The following is a 21379-nucleotide window of genomic DNA, read 5'->3' on the forward strand; positions in this document are numbered from 1 at the left end:
ATTGGGCTCCATATTCCAATTCCATATTGGGTCCATATGGATATGGACCATATCCATAGTCTGTTTGGGATTCTCTCTCTCTCTCTCTCCCTCTGCCTCTCCCCCACCTCAAATTAAAAAATAAATCTTAAAAAAAAAGAAGTCTTACAGTTTTAAGTTCTACATTTAGGTCTCTGATCCAGTATGAGTTAATTTTTATTTTGATATGTGATTTTGTTTTTAGTTATCTTAAGCCTTATCACGTAATTTACAAATTTGTGCTGATATATTTCCTCCAATCCTTCTAACGAGTTGGCAGAAGCACCATTACCAATCATATGTATATGGTAACTCTACAGTTTTGTCTTTGAATAGCTGCTTAGAAGATAGTCCTGAATTATAACTTAGTCTGACTTAGTAAAATATTCACAATCCAAGTTTGCTGCCATATCTCCTCACACTGAATTTTAAAAGCATCTGAACTTATTGATCATCTACAAAATGTACTAAGTGCTAAATATTATTTCTTTCTTTCTTTTTTAAAGATTTTATTTATTTATTTGACAGACAGAGATCACAAGTAGGCAGAGAAAGAGGAGGAAGCAGGCTCCCCACTGAACAGACATCCCGATGTGGGGCTCGATCCCAGGACCCTGGGATCATGACTTGAGCCAAAGGCAAAGGCTTTAACCCACTGAGCACCCAGGCGCCCCTAAATATTCTTTATTTAATATGATACGTAAGCCACACTAAAATGCCTTTCATGAGGTAAAAAGCAACATTTTTGATGCAGGGAATGCGAGTTAAAGTGGCAGTGTTAAGACCACAAAGAGAAAGTGGACATTGCCAGCTAATCTCCAGCCCTCATGATTAACAGGCTAATGAACACACCTTGAAACAGAGCAGAGTGTTGCTGTTCTCTGAGACACTGATATATGAAATATATATATATATATAATATATTGTGAAATATAATATATAATATATTGAATGTGAAATATAATCTAAATTATTACAAAATATATAATATATTAAGACATATATTAATATAACCAGTTATATAAATCTAATTTGAAACCAATCTCCTATAGGTTTAGAGCTGGCATTTACAATCTCTGGGAACAGCTGAACATTACTAATCAATTCCAATCATACCTTCAGAAGGGGAAAAGAGTGACAGCACTTGCTGAACCAGAATTCCTAGCAAAGTTCAGAAAGCTGATCACGTGCATTTAACCACAAGCCAATCTTATTTAAATCAGTCCTGTCCAAAAGAAATATTCTATCAGCTAGTCATGATCTGAATTCTGATAGATGAGATCAATTTAAATATGGCACATATTTAAAAAGACATGAAACATTTTTGTTTTGTAATAAATAAGCTATTACTCCTTAGTAGCTTTTCTTTGTTTAAGATTTTATTTAATTATTTGACAGAGAGAGAAAGAACACAAGCAGGGGGAGTGGCAGGGAGAAAGAGAGGAAGAAGCAGGCTCCCTGAAGAGCAGGGAAATGGATGTGGGACTCAGTCCCAAGACCCCGGGATCATGACTTGAGCTGAAGGCAGACGCCCAACCGACTGAGACACCCAGACGCCCCTCCTTAGTAGACTTTTTGAAATAAGCTATCAAGTCTGCAGTGTCCCCTGTCTTCTTAATGCCAGTGAAGATCATTTTTGTTCCAGGGATGTACTTCTTGGGATTCTCCAAATGCTCCATTGGTGTCTCCTCTCCCTAGGTGATGCCTTTGTTCTTGTTGGCATCCATGTAAGAAAATATGGATGGCTGACCTGTCTTTCACCCAAATAGGCCATGGCGATTTGGCCCAATCTTGTGCTCACCTCCCTTCACCAGTGTATGGAACCGGGCACACTTCTGAACAAAAACTTTCTTGTCCTTCTCAACATCACTCATTTTTAAATTGCTCTTTCATTGGATGTGAAACGAAGATGCCTGTTCACAGGCCAGATACCTGCTCTCTTCAGTACGAGTTCACTTTTATACATATGGTATGAATGGAAGATTTTTGGTTTTCTTTGTTTTTTGCTTATGGCTATCCACTTGCACATAGATTTGAATGGCAAGAAATAATCATTTCCCAGCAAATTTCTTCCCCTTTCCTGAAGACAAGTTGTCCCCTAGATGTTTTATTTCCTGCAGTGCTATCTCCACTGTAGGGACTTGGAATGGTTGTTGAATGACTAAATGAGTCTGTCCCACCTCAAGGAACCCCAGAATGTCAGAGCTGGGACTAATCTTGGATTATCCAGTCCAGACAAGTCCCCTTATCCCCACTTTATGGGGAAGGACCCTCTAGCTTAGGGACAAGGAGTATCTGCCCACAGCAAATAGGTGACAGAAATGAAGCTTAAATTCAGGCCCCTAATTCTTTGTCTAGAGAATTTTCCATAACATCATGCTGGCTTCTGTCCCCAAGACTATTTGCCAGCAAATGGCCTAGATCTGGGATGCCATCTTGTGCAAGTCCTGACTGGATGAAGGCATTATCCTTAGGAAAGGCCACCGTGTGTGAGTGCATGTTGTGTGCGGGTATTTGCTTGTGCTTCTCATGTAATGGTCACAACAGCCCATGAGAAGTTCTTTACAGTCACTGCTCTACAGATCAGGAAACTGCGGCCCAGAGAGCTTAAGCAATACAGGTTCATGGAGGAAGGGGGCCGGGGGGCTCTGATTCCTGACTGTCAAACTCTAAAGCTTCCTTTTCCCTCACATATTCCTCCTCTGACCCCACTCTAATCCAAGGGACCCTGCTGAGGAAGGACAGCAGGTTGGTTCAGAACCCAAACTGGAGTCGGACAGCCTGATGTGAACTTTACCTTGGACAAGTCAGCTGTCCTATATGAATTTTAGTTTCATTATTTCTAAAGCAGGAAGGAATCAGGCTATTAACAATGTCTGGCATACAGAGCTGTGAGATTAAAAGAGCTGACATGTGGACCAGCCCTCAGAACAGTAGCTGAGACTACCAAGCCCTCAAGGAGTCTCAGTGGTCATCCCCCGGGGACTGGGAAGGCTGGGACAGTCTGGTGGCAGCTCCCAAAACCTGCCAGTAGAAGGGAAGAGGAGCCCATGCACTGGCCCGAGGCGAGGCTGAGCAGAATTGAGAAGGGGCCAAAGAGGAAAAGCAACCAAGACAAGAGGCCAGGAAGCTGCCCGCCTGTCCCAAACTCCAAAAAGGAGGATAAAGCCCTAGCGTGACCCCTTGGACCTTTCTCACAACCTTCAAAATGTGAGGAAAAATTACACACTCAGACACACTCGCACTCACAAATGGCATCTCACAGATGGAGTGAGCTCATGTGTGCACATGAATTCACAGAACACTTACGATGTCAAGACCAGAGGGTGTGGTGTGGGGATCTCTTATTGTCCGTTTTCTGAGAATGATGGTGAAGGCATTTGAAGGAGTTGGTTCAGGCCATCATGAAACTACAGCCTCAGGCTTGGGAGGGATCTCAGAGGCTGTTGTCCACTCTTTCTCATTCCTGTCCCTCTTCCCCATTCCAGGGAGGCAAGACAACACTACAGCTAAACACAGGCTTTAGCTCCCACAGCTGTGGGTTGGGATCTGGCCTCATCTGGCAGCATTGCAGATAAATTATGTTCTCTCTCACTCACCTCCGGGCCTTTGCACATGCAGATCTGTCTGTCTAAGCCCTCTCTCTCAACCTTTAGTTAGACCAATGCCTCCTCCTTTCTTGGGACTTAGCTTAGACATTACATCCTCTGGGGAGCCTTCTCTGACCACTGCCTACAGCATTTTGCCCTCAGCTAAAGACTTCCAAAACATTTTCAGTTTTGTCCAGCATGTATCATGCTGTGTTCAAATGATCTGGTTTGTTTTCTGTCTCCCCCACTACCTGGGAGCTTCTCGAGTGCAGAGATGATGGCTTCTTTGTTATGTAGTTTTAGACAATTGATTTAACTTCTCCAAGCTTCAGGTTTTTTACTGGGATGTTGTATAAATTAAATCACATAACCTAACAAAATTTATATAAAGTCTTTCATTTAGTACTTGGCACACAGTAAGTGCTCAGAGATGTTTTAGATGATGATGACAATGATGACAACTGCATTTGTCAAAACTTCCTCCAATCAATAAACCTTAGAAATTTCAGAAGTTTAAAACAATAAATGTTATTTTCCTTCTGGGAATATACCTTAAAGAATCAAAAGCAGGAATTCTTAACAGACATTTGTACACCAGTTTTTAAAGCAGTGTTATACACAACAGCCAAAAAGTAGAAACAACCCAAATGACCACTGACAGATGAATGGATAAACAACATTGTGGCTTATACATACAAAGGGGTATTAGTATTAGCCTTAAAAAGGAAGGAAATTCTGATACCTGCTACACCTTGAATGAACTTGAAAACATGGTGCAAAGTGAAATTACCCAGGTACAAAAACACAAATACTACACTATTCCATTTGTATGAAGTATCTAGAGTAGTCAAATTCATAGAGACAGAAGGTAGAATGGTGGTGGCCAGGACTGGGGGAGTGGGAACAGCCAGTTATTATTTAAAGAGGACAGAATTTCAGTTTTGCAAGATGAAAAGGGTTCTGGGGATAGATAGTGGTTGAACACCAATGTGAATCTACTTAATGCCACAACATTGTATACTTAAAAATAGTTAAGAGGCGGGCGCCTGGGTGGCTCAGTGGGTTAAGCCGCTGCCTTCGGCTCAGGTCATGATCTCAGAGTCCTGGGATTGAGCCCCGTATCGGGCTCTCTGCTCCGCGGGGAGCCTGCTTCCCCCCACCCCTCTCTCTGCCTGCCTCTCTGCCTGCTTGTGATCTCTGTCAAATAAATAAATAAATAAATAAATTTAAAAAAAATCCAAAAGCAGTAAAAATTAAAAAAAAAATAGTTAAGGGGCACCTAGGTGGCTGTTCGTTGATCATCCAACTCATGGTTTCAGCTCAGGTCATGATCTCAGGGTCATGAAATCGAGCCCTATGTCAGCCTCTGCGGGGGGAGCCTGTTTGAGATTCTATCTCTCCCCTTCTCCCCACTCACACACTTACTCTCTCAAATAAATAAATAAATCTTTAAAAAAATAGTTAAAATGTAAATTATATGTTATGCTTATTTTACCTTAATAATAAAAAATAATTTAAAAAATGTTTTCTCTTCATTCCAGTTATAGTCAATGAGGGGACTCCTATTTGGGGATTTACCTCCATGCAGTGGTTTGGGGATCTAGACTCCTTCCACCTTGTGCTTCTGTCATCTTCAACATGTGGGTCCAAGCGTCACCCAAGAATAGAGGTTGCAAACTATATACCTGTGAACCAAACTCAGCTAGCCATCTGTTTCTCTATAGCCTTAAACCTAAGAATGGGTTTTCATTTCCAAAGTGTCATGAAGAAGAGGAGGAGGGGAGAGGGGAGAAGGGGGAAGGAGAAAAAAGAGTATGCAAAAGAGATTGTAGATGTCCTATAAAGCCTAAAATACTTGTTATCTGGCTCTTTACCAAAGAAGTTTGCCAACCTTAGCCTTAGAAACATTTCCTCTTCCAGACAGCTAAATGGTACACATCACTTTTGCCCATATTCTATTGGCTGGAATTGTCACATGGCCATACCTGACTGCAAGGGAGTCTGGGAAGTGTAGTCCAGCTGTGTGCTCAGAAAGAAAAGGAAATGAATTTGGTGGCCTTCTCACAATCCCTGTTACAATGATGATGATAGTGAGTGCTGAGGATACCTGTCCAACTGTTCCTTTCCTCCTCCAGAGCAGCAAAAATACAGTCAGGGAAGTTTACCTCTGTACAGTTTAGTTCAGGACATTCCTGGTGATCCCATCTCCAGTGACTAGTTCAGAAATTCGGGCTTAAACAGAGCAGAGAACACCATTTCTCTGGCAAAGGTTATTGGTTCAGGGATGGGGGAGTGACCCAAATTGTCCCAGTCAGACTTAAAGGAAGAACTTTGGTTTGATGGTTGGTAAGAGGACCTTTCTCTTTCTCTAGCTGTGGCCTGAGGAGGGTTGCATCCAAAAGGCAGCCATCCTTCAATGGCTATAAGAGGAGAATTAGATGGGGTCAGCTTTGTACACCACAGATCAGAGAGACAAACAGGACCCTGAAGACATCGTGGGACTGCTATAGAACTAGCCCGACATTCAATTATGAGGCCCATAAAAAGTCCCTCTTAATTTAAGCCACTTGGAGGCATGGTTTCTGTTGCTTCCAGCCCAAAGCACTTACATGATCTGCTGGCTTCTAGAACAATCCTGCCAAACTGCCTACCAGGCTTTCTAGGAGACCCTCCCCATTGAAGTCCTTCCCCCGTGGATTGCTGCTGAGGTCTTCCATATGTGAAGCTTGAGTTTACCTTGCAACTTCTACCTATTGTCACAGAGCTTCAGAATCAAAGGAGGCAGGAGCCTTCACTTTGGGAAGAACTTTTGATTTCAGTATTCATGAATCTTTTTTCCTGAGATTTCCCCCACGACCTGTACTTTAACGTACTGAACATTTTTCTTTAAGTTAGATGTAACACAATTCACTTAAAAAATGTCTTGTTATTCTTAGCAATAGTATCCATGAACTCTTGGGTGTGGATTGCTATTTATGGCTTTTATCCCCTGAAACACCATAAAATAAATGCATATGTATGCAATTATTAACATAGAAAATAAGAGTCTGCATGCCGACCAAAACCATTTCCTAAATCCCACTTTGGGAAACTCATCTTTCATGGATCTGAGTGGGTATATTTTATGTCTCCAATAAGACTTGGACCCATATATATATATATATATATATATATATATATATATATAATGGAATACTATGCAGCCATCAAAAGAAATGAAATCTTGCCATTTGTGATGATGTGGATGGAACTAGAGGGTATTATGCTTAGCAAAATAAGTCAATCAGAGAAAGACAATTATCATATGATCTCCCTGATATAAGGAAGTTGAGAGACAATGTGGTGGGGGTTGGGGGTTAGGAAAAGAATAAATGAAACAAGATGGGATCAAGAGGGAGACAAACCATAAGAGACTCTTAATCTCACAAAACAAATTGAGGGTTACTGGGAAGAAGAGGCTAGGGAGAGGGTGGTGGGTTTATGGACTTTGGGGAAGGTATGTGCTATGAAGTGTGTAAACTGGTAATTCACAGACCTGTATCCCTGGGGCTAATAATACATTATATGTTAATTAAAAAATAAAAAATTAAAAAAAAAAGACTGGGACCCCTTGAGGGCAAGGAGCATGACTTCAACAATTCACTTACACCTCAAAACAATTCTTCTCACCTACAGATGCAGAAACTGAGGCCTCAGAAAGATGAAGGAACTTGGCTAAGGCCACAAGGACAGATCCAGAGCCGAGTCAGCACTTTGAAAGAGATTGATTCTTAAAATGAAACTTTAGGGACCTTGCTCAATGCCTCTTCCTTTCCTTCCTTAGGGAACGGAGGCGCAGACAGAACTGACTCGCCCACGGTACAGGCAACCAAGCCCAGAGAGCTAGTGCTGGGCTGGGCCCGTCATGCCACAGTGCCCATCGCAGACCCTCTGGCTGGTCTAGGAGACTGCTGTGATTTCGTCACCTGACTGGTCCCCTGAGGATCTCAAAGCAGCGGCTAACTAGTGCTTCGGGCTCCGGGTGGCTGAGATGGTCCCAAGGCCTTGTCTCTGTGGCTGGCCAACGCCCGCGGCTCAGCTGTCTGGTTTGCTAAAGACAACTGGAGTAATATGCACCCCATGGCCCTTTGGAAACACCACGATGATCTTTCCGGAGTGAGCACAGGATATAGATGGGGCACGGGTGGGAAGCTAAGTGTTTAACAACATTTTTGTCCAGGAGGGACAAAAAAGGCTCTGATTTGTAGCATTTGCTGATGTCTGTGTTGTAAAGACTCCCTCTGTGCCTGGTTTTAAGCTACCAATCTGACATCACAAAACACAGTTAGGAAGAGAAGCGCACACCGGCTCTTGAGAGCTGGAACGGGCTGGAAGGAACACACCGCTGAATCAGACTACTTGGTGTCTTACTGATGACTGGTGAGCACAATGGTCAAGCATGCTCACTGCAGGGCTGGCCATGACGGGTCTCGGTGGGCACTGGGCAGGGCTGCCTTTTCCTCAGCCCCTCGCATGTCTCCTGACGCCCAACCTGAGGAAGCTAAAAAGAGACCAGGAAGCCTGTTGTATGCTGGCCACTGTCAGGTCCCACTTCCAGAACCCTTTACCTGTCAGGGTTTCTGTATGTGAATTTGGCAAATCTTCACAACCACCCTCTGAAGTAGGTGCTATATTCCACCCCCATTTTATTGATGTGGAAAACCAAGGCACAGAGAGAATAAATAAAACTTCTCAGGGCCATATGGTTCAGGCTCAGTCATAGAGCCGAATTTGAACTCGGGCAGTGTGTTTCCAGAGTCCACGCCCAGAATGATCATCGCACTCCATCCAGGTGAACAAGCCCCCTGGGGAACTCTACAGAAACAATAAAAAAGCATGTGAGGGGCGCCTGGGTGGCTCAGTGGGTTAAAGCTTCTGCCTTCGGCTCAGGTCATGATCTCAGGGTCCTGGGATCAAGCCCCGCATCAGGCTCTCTGCTCAGCAGGGAGCCTGCTTCTTCCTCTCTCTCTGCTGCTTTCCTGCCTACTTGTGATCTCTGTCTGTCAAATAAATAAATATAATATTTTTAAAAAATAAAAAAGCATTTGAGAAACTGTTGCAGCTGGGGTTGTTCCAGTATGCAAAAACAAGACGGTTTTGTTGTTCCTGACACACGTTATTTAGTGCCTAATACGTGCACTCCTTGTAGCAGGTGCTGGAGTAAAATGGAAGGGGAAACAGGTGTGGTTCCTGCCTTTCTGGAGCCCACAGTCCAGGGGTGGTGCCAGACATCTGTTCAGGAATCACAGGAATCGATATAAAATCACAAAATTACTGCAGCAGAGAGATGCAGTTCACAGAACTCTAAGAGCACATGAAGGAAGGTTCTGATCTAGTTCTAGATCAAGGAGGTCAGGATAGCCATCCTTGAAGAACGGATAGTTGAGCAGAGATCTGAAGGATAAGCAGGAATTATCTAGGCGAAGAGGCTTATCTGAGAAAGCACTTCTGGAAGAGGGAAAGGGAAGTGCAAAGATCCCACAGTGGGAAGAAGCCAGGCTTGTGAGGAGAAAGAGGACCATGACCAGTATTTAAGAGCAATGGAAATTTTTTAAAATTTAAGTGAGACATAGTAGAGCCAATCTAATTTATCTGACCTCAAAAACGCACTGAATCGTGACAAGGACCCTATCAGGCAAGTTCTGCTCTCCCCACTCTATCAATGACAAGATGGGTGAAATAAAAGTTGGGGGGGGAAAAAAAAAGTTGGGGGGACATTGATGTTCTGGGACTTCAGAGAGTCTCCAGGTCCTGACTGTACCTCTTCACCTCTTCCCGTCCCAGACCCCTCTTGAAATCTGATGAAAGCTAGTGGTAACCCTTGCCATTGGAAAACAGTACCCTCTCACCTGTGAAAATTCTGCATACAGTTTCGGGGGCTTGGTGAACCTCTTGAAACCTTTCCAGATCCCAGATGAAAAACCACTGACCAACTGATTTTAAAAGAGAATTCAAACTCTAAGAGGCCATGGAAAGCAATGATAAACCCCAAAAGATGTATTATCTAATGGGGGAATTTCAGCCAACAGCCTAGAGCCAGTCAGAGGCTGAAATCTTATTGGGACAGTTTCCTGTTGGGAAGTAGGTTCCCCAGAATCTAGGCCCAAATGAATGAACTGTGTCATCTGTCCATACCCTGCTCAAATATTCACATGGTACTCTGTACGCAGCCTTGTGCTTAATTCTGGGAACACAGCAACAAATCAGAAACAGAGCTGGTCCTTGAGGAGCACAGAGGACAAAGGCAGAGATGATTGCTTTGGGGTTAGCATTAAGATAAAGGCAGCCACAAAATGCAGAGTGGGGCCCAATAACTCTTTCCTTGCTGGGGCTGTAAAATACATCTCTTACTGGGGAACCCACTGGCTCAGTCCATTAAGCATCCAACTCTCGATCTCAGCTCTGGTGTGGAGCCTACTTAAAAAATTAATTAATTAACTCTCTTACTGATGACAATATGGTGACATACAACAACTAGAAGGGGAGTGCCAACCAATCATGAAACTAGAGCCTAAATTGGGGAAGGGCTAGGGTCACACCAGAGGACTCCCCTGCTCCTCAGATGCTTGCGGAAGGAATTAAGAAACATGGAGAATTAAAGGATTGGAAACATTTGCATGTCTCTCAGTGTTGACCCCTTCTTAATGATAGGCCATAGAGGGCAGGAGTCAGCCTCTCTCTTCCTCAACCACTGAAGGGGTCCACTGCATCCAGTGAAAGGTCAGCACCAGATCAAGGCCTGCAAGAAGGTCAGGGCATACTCACCAACAGCATCATAAACCTGACACATGTCAGAGCAAGAAAGGAAATAGCTTCAGGACGTCCCCCGAGCCTTCTCTGCATCACCCAGGGTCACCATTGAGCAGTTGGGTATGAGGCTGAGTAAACACAGTCTGCATGCTTCATCATCTCTCCTTATCATACAAGCATCGTAGGCCATTGGGGAATGGGATGGTGTCTGGGAAAGTGAAGGATCTGCAGTTCCAGCCCTGATATTGTGGCTTCTTTAGTTTGTGCTGTGTGGGTTCGTGGGCATGGGATTATCCATTTCAGAATTAGTAATAACCACTCTCATTCGAACCTTATAACCCCAGGAGGTAGGTGGGGGAAGGTCACAGAGGTAGGAAACTAAAGAATGGAAATTTGAGACCAGTGGACTGATTCCAAGACCCGTGCTTCTAACCATTTGTACTCCCCTGCCTCCTGCTGAGAGAGAGACAGAGAAAGAGAGAGAGCTCGCCCCCAACACTCAATGATGGCCGGAGTGGCATTATCTTAAGGAGTCATCTGCTCCTTCCTCCTTGATCTAGAGTTCCAGTGCTACTTCATGAAGCCTTCCCTGAGTCGCATAGCACCCTGTCTTCATCTCTTTTGAGGCACAGATCCTTTCCAATTTGTATTATGCTTCTGCATATGTCTCTTTCTCTCTCCAAGGAAGCAGTCGCTCTTTGTAGACACGGGTTTCACCTGCATCCTATTGATGTTCTTCCTGGTCCTTAAGCGATGGCATCCATCAAAGTCCTAGCTAGGTTTCTAATTGATGAGCAAAGGAAGTAATTTCCTTGGTCCCAACCACCTTGGTCCTGGAGTGGGTACACAAATGCTGCTCCAGGGCCATGGACCATACACCCTGGCCAACGTCTAATAAATATGTACATGAAGGATGGACTCGAATCCATCCGTGGATCAAATGACCCCGAGGAGGTGGCACGTTAAGTCAGGCATATGCGCCAGCTCAGCCTGTGAACTCTCACTCTCGCAGCACAGAAAATTGTTGGCAGTGGCTCCCTGCTGGCTGTGTCTTGGGACAGACCCACCGGCCGAGCCGCCCCGCCACCCCACCTCAGCGAACTGGGTCAAGGTGGAACCAGGAGGCTGTGGGCGTGAGGCTCTGCCGAATAGGGTTGGACGATAAGCCAATCAGAGCCTTCCATGGGGCGTACGCTACGCGGTGCACCCTGGGACCGGAAATTCACCATCAGGGCTCCGGAAGCGTCGTGCCTCTGGGCCTCTGTCCCTGTCTCTGGAAGAGAAGGTGCTGCTATGGGAGTCTCCTACCAGGTGGTGAGGAGTCTGCTAGCATCCGCCAGATTCTCTGCGTTAGTCTGGCCGACGGTCTCACGGGTGCCCGTGTGCGGCCACGTCCGTAGGGATTTGCTACTCCTCTTCCCTGGCCTGGCTTCCTCTTTTCTGGTCTTTCACGAGCCCCACCTGCTTCCTGTCACCGCTTTCTTTTATTACACGAAACAGTGCTCTGAGAAGTTGAGTGACCTGCCCCGGGTCATGCCGCTGGGATGGAAGAGTTCACATTCAGTTTTTGATATGCTGCATAGCCTGTTCTTAACCACGTGGCTGTCGTGCTTCCCCTGAGTGGTCCTGAAACCCACCCCCTGTCCTGGCGCAACGTGGGAGCAGGCGGCATCAGCCCTCATCACGGAGTAGGTTCCCCCTACCTCCATACCGCAGGCTGCGAGCCGTCAAGTGGCTGGCTCAAAATCACAACAGACCTGGAGTATCAGAACCTAGTTTCGAACCCAGCTCTGTATGACGCCAAGATCTTTGTTGATGTTGTTGTTGATTTATTTATGTTTTAGTAGTCTCTACACCAAGTATGGGGCTGGAACTCAGACCCTGAGACCAAGAGTTGCATACTTCTCGATTGAGCCAGCTAGTCTCCCCTGATTTCCAAGACCTTAATAACTAGGGTTCAAAATAAAAGCTGGCTTCTGATTAGAGTCTTGTGCTGTTGGATATTTGGTGGGCTCTTGCCTTGGCTCCTCACAAACGTGGAAGTGTAGGAAGAGCATGATGCTATGTGCTGACGGGTTAGCCTAGTGCTCAACACACGGTAGGTCATAAATACAGGCTGGCTTGCTGAAAGCATTTTCTCTTGATGGCTTTGCTGCCTAGTGTCATGATTAGATCACCCCGGAGACACCACTACTGTTGTACAACTCCATCAATTCCCCCAAAAGGAGTGATGAGCAATGAATGATTGGTCAGCCTTTTGTGACATTGGCAGACATGTGAATTTCCCATCCTTCAAGGCTGGTAGCGTGGCATCATCCATGGGGGAGAGCACAGACTGAGGTCAGAGTGTCGGAGGCAGATAAACAGCAATAACCAGCGGGACTCCAACAAACTAAGGTGCTTCTGCACACCAAAGGAAACAACAAAATGAAAAGGTGACCTACAGATTGGGGGCAAATATTTGCAAATCATATCTCTGATAAGGGGTTAATACAAAAAAAAAACATTAAAAACTCATACATACAAAACAGACCTGGATTTCAAGTGAGCAAAAGACCTAAGTACACCTTATAGAAAGAAGACCTACAGATGACCAAAAGGCAAATAAAAAAGGTGTTCAGCATCACTAATCATTGGTGAAAGGTTTGGTCAGGATGGCTGTTTTCAAAAAGATAAAAATGAGTTTTGTGAGGATGTAGAGAAAAGGGGAAACTTTGTACACTGTATTGGTGAGAATGTAAATAGCCATAGCTGTTATGAAAAACAGTATGGAGGTTCCTCAAGAAATTAAAAGTGGATGGGGCACCTGGGTGGCTCACTGGGTTCTGGGTCTGACTCTTGGTTTCAGCTCAGGTCATGATCTCAAGGGTTGGGGGACCAAGCCCCATATTGGGCTCCTCGTTCAGTTGGGAGTACACTTGAAAGATTCTCTCCCTCTGCCCTTCTTTCTGCTCATGCTCTCTCTTTCTCTCTCTCTCTCTCATTCTAAAAATTAAATAAATAAATAAATCTTTTAAAAAAATTAAAAGTGTAAGTTCAGTTGGGTGGCTCAGTCAGTTGAGCATTGGACTCTTGGTTTTGGCTCAGGTCATGTTCTCAGGGTTATGGGATCAAGCCCTGCTTTGGGCTCTCTGCTCAGTGGGAAATCTGCTTGTCCATCTCCCTTCCCATTTGCCCCTCCCCTTGTGCTCTCTCTCTCTCTCAAAATAAAATCTTGTAAAAAATTAAAAATAGGACTACCATATGATACAGTCATTCCTCTTCTGGTTATATATGCAAAGGAGATGAAATCAGTACCGTGAAGGGTTATCTGCACACCCCTGTGCATTGCAACATGATTTACAATAGCCAAGATGTAGAAATAACCTAGGTGTGGGTTGACAGACAAATGGATAAAGTGATTTTTATATATCCATATATGAATATTGATCAACCTTAAAAAAGAAGGTCTGTCATTTATAACAACATAGATGAACGTGGAAGACTTTATGCTAAGTGAAATAAGCCAAACACATAAAGAAAACTACTGTATGATTTCACTTATATGTGGAATCTAAAAAAGTTAAATTCATAGACGCAGAGAGTAGAACAGTAGTTGCCAGGGTGGGGGCGGGGAGATGAGGGAAATTGGAGAGTTGCAATTAGATAAAACAAGTAAGTTCTAGAGATCTAATGTACAGCAAAGTGATTTTGATTAATAATACTATATTGTATACCAGAAATTTGCTAAGAATAGATCTCAGGCACTCTTACCACACACACCAAAAATACTATATGAGGAGATGCATATGTTAATTAGCTTGACTGTGGTAATCATTGCACTGTGTATATAAAAACGTCGTGTTGTATTACTTGTATATACACAATTCTTATTTAAACAAAAAATTGGACCAAGTTTCAGATCTTGGGTCTGTAACTTTCTATCTATAAGACCACATTTTGTTTCAGTTTCTTCCATTATATGTAAGAATTATCAACTTGACATGTGCACAACACATTTTTGACGTACTACTTTATCAAAAGCTTTTTGTTTGTTTCCTAATACATAGCCACCAGGGAAATTGATCCAAAAGAAATATTCATTCATAGGTCTCCTGACTTTGGATCTAATCCTTTTTCTCCAAATAAACCAATCTTTCCTATTCTTATTCTCTCTGTCAATCACCCCCAACCCCTCTTCTCTCTCTCTCTCATGCACACACACACACATTCTTTCATTTAATAAGCCAGACCTGGGTTCAAATCCTGCCTCTGCAACTTTTTTTGTTGCCTTATCTTGGACAAGGATTAAACGATATACAGTATGTTATACACAGTCATCATTATAGTATCGCTCTGGACTTTTCCGCCTCTCCTATTGAATGTGTGATCCTCAGAGACAAAGCTTTTTGTTACTCATCCTATTTCCTTCCCCCGACCCCAGGAGCACCGGCACCGGCCACACACAGGCACATTTACGAAGTACCTACTCTGTGCCAGGCACTGTGCCAAAGCCCATGAGTGATCACCTCTCTGCTTTTCACAGAAATCCTTGTGAGCAGCTCCCATTAGCCCCATTTTACAGCTGACAGATGTGACAGCTGCAACTCAGAAGGTTGAAGTGATTCAGGGAATGTTACCCAATGAGGAAGAGCAGCACCAGCTTCCAACCCAGACCTGTCTGATTCCGGAGCCCATGTAGGCTGACCGGTGTGCCACCCAGCCCCGCTCAGAAATTGTTCAGTAACCATGTCAAATGTGTAGTGAGTCGTGTGGTGGGGTCAGTCAGCAGCCAATGTGGCATGTGACCTCTCACCTGTGCTTATTTACATCCAGTAGTAGCTGAAAGAGGCCTTTCTCTAGTTAGACTCTCTTTCCTTAGGGCCCTGCAGATAGGCAGCCCCAATGGCGGCAGGGGCTTGGCACTGTGCTGAGCGCTTGACCTTGTCAGCAGATGGGTAGATGGAATGGGTGACACAGAGAGCCCATGAGACACAGCCCTCGTTGTGAAACCACTCTTGGTTCCAGAGCAGGGAAAATTCCTTCCTGCCCACCTCCAGAGGGATGGGCCGCCCGAGGGCCAACCACCCTCACAGGAGCTGAGGAGGTTATGGGACAGAGGCAGGCGTGGTAGGTGGTCATGAAATTTTCCAGTCCCTTCCCCTCTCCTGGCCCTGTGACCATCTTCACCACCAGCCCACCACGCACTGTGCGTTGGAGTTCCTATACAGGAGCCCATTCCTGAGCCTCTCAGCCATGCCTTGCAGGTAGGTGTGAACGGAAGGCAGCTTGGCCTGCTGACAGAACCTAGGTAATAGAGTGATCAGACCTGGTTCCGATCCCGGCTCCGCCACTTACTAACCTGTGACTGCAGGAAATGAACCAAACCTCTCTGAATCTGGGCTTCTTTTGTCTATAAATGGGGAGAAGAGTAGTTCCTTCATCATAGGTTGGTGTGGGAATGAGATGACTTGTGTCAGATTGGGAAGAACTCAAAAGCTGAATTTTTTAAAAAAAGATTTCATTTATTTTATTTGACAGAGATCACAAGTAGGCAGAGAGGCAGGCAGAGAGAGAGGGGGAAGCAGGCTTCCTGCTGAGCAGAGAGCCTGATATGGGCTTGATCCCAGGACCCTGAGATCATGACCTGAGCTGAAAGCAGAGGCTTAACCCACTGAGCCACCCGGGTGCCCCTCAAAAGCTGAATTCTTAAAAACGACATCTATCCTATATAATTATTCTGTACTCTGTTGGCTACATTGACTATCGGATAACTGGCTTCCCCAAGGTCACTTGGCTCTTAAGTGGCAGAGCTAGGACTCACACATCAGGGATATTCCAGCCAGTCTACGGCCATACCACCCTGAACACGCCCGATCTCGTCTGATCTCGGAAGCTAAGCAGGGTGGGGCCTGGTTAGTACTTGAATGGGAGGGATAGTCCAGCCAACCCGAATCGGACTGTGGAAGGATTCATGCTGTCCTTCACTGCCCTGTGTTTTCCTCCAGGTTCTCGGGGTGGGAGGGGGCGTCCAGCTGGGGAGTAGTTGCCCTGGGGGGCAGCTGTGTGGGAGTACGGCTGGATGGAAGGATATAGGGGATTCCGTGATGAGCCTTACATCCTTTCCAGCTCCCCCATCTAAGATCTCCTACCGCCAGTCCTCTGCCTAGTGCTGTAACTTTCCAGCCTCTTGGTGATTTCCCAAGACGAATGCACCACACCTCAAATAAGCTGTTTGCCTAAATGATAGGATGCTCTTGGGTCATCCAATGAACGAATATTTATGAAGTCTCTACAAGGCAGACAACCCTATAATCAGGGCTGCAGGGCGGAGATGCCAGACAAAAAGTTCTGGGCCCGAAGGAGCTTCCGATAGAGCAGTGGACCCAGGAACAGGGATGGGTGGATGTATTTCTCTTCCTTCCACCTACTTCCTGGTTCACACACACCAAGGTTCTTTTAAATCCCTGTTGGTCCCTCTAACTCCGCCCACAGTGGGCGGGGTTCTGCTTCTTTCAGTCCCCAGGGGCTGTCTGGCTGGGTGGGTTTAGAGAGCCAAGAGCAGACAGCTAGTTCACATTCTGGGCAAGAGGGATGAATGAATCACGGTTGTCTTGGGCGGTGAGCGCCAGCTGGCCCTATCTCTAATCAGTACCCGGACTGGGAAAGCTTGGAGGACCCAGCAGCCTCCATGTCCCTGCCCTCAGGCCCTACCCTGAAGGCAGCTGGCTTTCTGGGAGGCCAGAATGTTTGGCAAAAGTCCCTTCTTGAGCCTAGGGTCCCCTATGCCCCGGGTTATCAGCTGTACCTGATGTGACGAATGTGCTACCTCCCAGGCTTCCTGGGCCCACTTTTTTTTCCTATTCCCCTTGAAAAGAAATGAATCTGGGGCCCTGGGTGCCTCAGTCAGTTAAGTGTCTGCCTTCAGCTCAGGTCATGATCCCAGGGTCCTGGGATGGAGCCCTGCATTGGGCTTCCTGCTCAGCAGTGAGCCTGCTTCTCTCCCTCTGGCACTCTCCCCTACATGTGTTCCCTCTCTCCATGTCTCTCTCTGTCAAATGATGAATAACATCTTTTTAAAAATGAATCTTACTTTGTTATTAGGAAGGTAATTAATACATGGAAAAAATTTGGAGAAAGGGAAATGTAGGAAGAATTTTTTAAAACCATATTTTGACCACCCATCTAAAGACAAGCACAAATTTTGGTATATTTAAGTCCTTTTTAAAATATATTTTTAGGGGTGCCTGGGTGGCTCAGTGGGTTAAGGCCTCTGCCTTCGGCTTGGGTCATGATCCCGGGGTCCTGGGATCGAGCCCCACATTGGGCTTTCTGCTTGGTGGGGAGCCTGCTTCCCCCCCACCCCCCACGCCTGCCTCTCTACTTACTTGTGATCTCTGTCTGTCAAATAAGAATCTTTATAATAAAATAAGATAAAATATCTTTTTAAAGTTGTATCTTTTTTGTTGAAGTATATTTGATACACCATGTTACATTAGTTTCAGGGGTACAACATAGTGGCTTACAAGTCTATACATTATAGCAGTATAACTTGTGAGTATAAGTCACAAGTCTAGCCACCATGGGTCACCATATAATGCTGTTACAACCCCATTGATTATATCCTCTCTGCTGCACCTGTCCTCCCAGTGACTCATTCATTCTGGAACTGGAAGCCTGTACCTCCCACTCGCCTTCACTCATTTTGCCCATCCCTCCACCTCTTGCCCCTCAGCAACCATCCGTTCATCCTCTATATTTATAGGTCTCATTCTGCTTTTTGTTTGTTCATGTATTCACTTGTTTTTTAGATGCCACCTATAAGTACAATCATATGGCATTTTTCTTTCTGTTGGACGAATTCCACTTAGCTTAGTACCCTCTGGGTGTATGCATGTTGCTACAAAGGGGAAGATCTCGTTCTCTTTTTTACAGCCCAGTAATATTCCCTGTGTATATATACACATCTTCTTTACCCATTCACCTATCAGTGGACACTTAGGTTGCTTCTCTATCTTGCCTCTTATAAATAATGCTGCAATCAACAGGGTGTGCATTGATCTTTTTGAGTCAGTGTCTTGTTTTCTATGGGTAAATACCCAGTAATGGAATTACTGGATCCTGTGATATTTCTATTTTTACTTTTTTGAGGAACCTCCATACTGTTTTCCACAGTGGTCGTACCCATTTACATTCCCAATAGAGTATATCATCTTAAAAATACTTTGACATTATGCTAAGTGAAATAAGTCAATCACAAAAAGCAAATGCCACGTGAGTCCACTTACATGAAGGATCTAATGTAATCACTCATAGAAGCAGAAAATAGAACGGCAGATGCCAGGGGCTGGAGGGAGGGGAAACGGGGAGTTGTTCAATGGGTATGAAGTTTCAGTTGAGCAAGATGGAAAAGTCTAGAGATCTCTTTGTACAACAAGGGCGGACAGTTAATAAAACTATGCTGTACACTTAAAAATTGTTATGAGGGTAAGTTTATGTTACGTGGCTTTGTTTTGTTTTGTTTTTGCCACAATAAAAAAAATACTGTGTTTTTATACGGCTGTTCTGCTGGGCATGTAGTTTGGTACCTTGCGTTATTCACTCAACAATGTAAACTATTAAACTCAATTGAAATCTTTTATTGCCATTCATTTTAGTGGCTACATACTATTTACTAGGTAGAGATACCATAATTTAATATTCCCCTTTTGGACATGTAGGCTGTTACTTATTGAGTAGACAAGGATGCAGTTGAGTTTCTCACATAGAAAGATTTTCTTTATTTAGATTCCGTGGGCTAGACTCCCTGAAGAGAAGACGCAGGATCAAAGGATGTAAACATACCAGGGCTTTTGATAGACATTGCTAAATTGTTTTCCAGAAGGGTTGTATTAATTTCCACTCCTACTAGCAATGAATGAGCGTGCCTGTTTCACCACACCCTCGGCAATACTGAGCGTTATCGTCTTCTCAAATCTGGGCTGATTTGGGAGGCAAACATTTGCATCTTGTTTTAATTTTCATTCCTTTGATGACTTATGAGAAGGAACAACCTTCCGTGTGTTTGTGAATTGTCCATTCCTATGCCTAGTCATTTCTCTCCTTTGTCCCTCTGGTTTTGGGAGTCTTCCGGGTTTGTCTTTTCTTTTCCTTTTTTAAAGATTTTATTTATTTATTTGACAGAGAGAGAAATCACAAGTAGGCAGAGAGGCAGGCAGAGAGAGAGAAAGAGAGGAGGAAGCAGGCTCCCTGCTGAGCAGAGAGTATAATGTGGGGCTCGATCCCAGGACCCTGAGATCATGACCTGAGCCGAAGACAGAGGCTTAACCCACTGAGCCACCCAGGAGCCCTGAGTTTGTCTTAGGTAGTTGCATAAGATTTCCCAGGTTTGTGCTTTTGACATATCCCGTAACTCATGTCCCAGGCTAGGATCCTAGAGGCCCCATCTCCTTCCCCAGCCCTGTGCTGCCCTGGCATGGATTCTCCCCACCCCTGCACATTTCTTCAAGGCCCAGCTAAGATTCCACTTTCAAAAGCTCACCCTGTTAGCTCCAATCTGTCTCCCCTTCCACTGCATTTGGCACAAGAGGGTATTTCGCAAGGTGGATATATTTATGCTTTCAGCATCGTTCGGGTGGGTCTCTCCTGCCTCACCGTATCTTGCCTCCCCTGGGAGCGTGGGTCTCCCCTGCACCAGCATGGGAGGCACACTGAAGATGTGCCAATAAATGCACGTTGAATGGGGTTGGTGGAGACCCACCAGCTCGGAAACCTCCAGATTCCCTGTAGCCTCTGCCACAGCCGACCTGGGCGTTCACTTGGGGGAAACGTATGGTGGTTTGGCGACAGGCGGGCTTGAGCTCCGATCCCAGCTCCTCCACTGGCTTGGGAGTTATTTGCGCTGGCTGGGTCTCTGTTTTCCTTGCTGGCAAACGGGACACTGGTTCTTATCTGTGGTGTGAGGATTAAATGAGATCATTTGAAACAAGGGATGTAAACACTGCTTGGTACAAAATAAACACTGAAAAAAAAGGAGGTATTACTTCTTCACCAACAATTCGTGTCTCTCCCCTCCTTCGGAAACTTGATTTTTCTAAGATGCCATCTGAATTCGTTTCCTATCGCCACTGTGACAAATTACCACAAACTTAGCGTCTTAGAGTGACACAAATGCAGTCTGATGGTCAGAAGTCCAAGATGGGTTTCACTGGGTCTAAATCAAGACTTCAGTGCGGCCGAGCTCCCTCCCATGCTCTGGGAGAGAACCTGTTTCCTTCTGTTTTTCTGCTTCTAGAGGCCGCTACGTTCTTGACACGTGACCTTGTCCTCCCCACAAGCTCTGGTCCATCCTCACATCTCTCTTCGTGCATCTCCAACCTTCCTGCCTGTCTTGTATGCACCCTTGAGGACACACGGTGCCCCCCCAAATCCTCTTCCCGTCTCAACACCCTCAGCTTCTTCGCCATCTGCAAGGCCCTTTTACCATGTCAGGCAAGATAGTCACAAGGGCCGGGGGTTAGAAGTGGACATTTTGGAAGGCAGTTATTCAGCCTACCATACTGTCCATGCCCACTTGATTCGGCTTTCTCCATCACTATGCACTTGGGTGTTTTGCAGTCTTCCAAGAAAGAATTAGAAGGAAAAATGAATGATTACTGAGTGAGCCCTGTAGTTGGTGCCCCGATTCATCAGGGATCTATATCTATCTTTATATCTATATATAGATCTGGATATCAATATAGATCTCCATCCATAAGGAAATCAAGGCTCAGAGAGGCTCAGTGCTTGCCTGAGGTCACACAGCGGTTGTACCAGGCAGAGCCAGAGTTAGAGCCCATCACAGCCACCTGACTCCAGAGCCCAGGTTCCTTTCACGACCTGATGTTGCCTTTTACTTGAGGTCATTCTATATTAATTTAAATTCAGGTCAAGGGGCTCCTGGGTGGCTTAGTTGGTTAAGCATCTGCCTTTGGCTCAGGTCATGATCACAGGGTCTTGGGATG

The 21379-nt window shown here is 45.0% G+C and overlaps 1 pseudogene; it reads right to left on the minus strand.

Moving 5' to 3' along the window:
* Positions 1 to 1128: 1128 nt before the first annotated feature.
* LOC122899087 lies at positions 1129 to 1892 on the minus strand (annotated as a pseudogene).
* Positions 1893 to 21379: the final 19487 nt, after the last annotated feature.

The sequence above is a fragment of the Neovison vison genome, chromosome 2 (genome assembly GCF_020171115.1).
Source record: "Neovison vison isolate M4711 chromosome 2, ASM_NN_V1, whole genome shotgun sequence".
In the NCBI taxonomy this organism is placed as follows: domain Eukaryota; kingdom Metazoa; phylum Chordata; class Mammalia; order Carnivora; family Mustelidae; genus Neogale; species Neogale vison.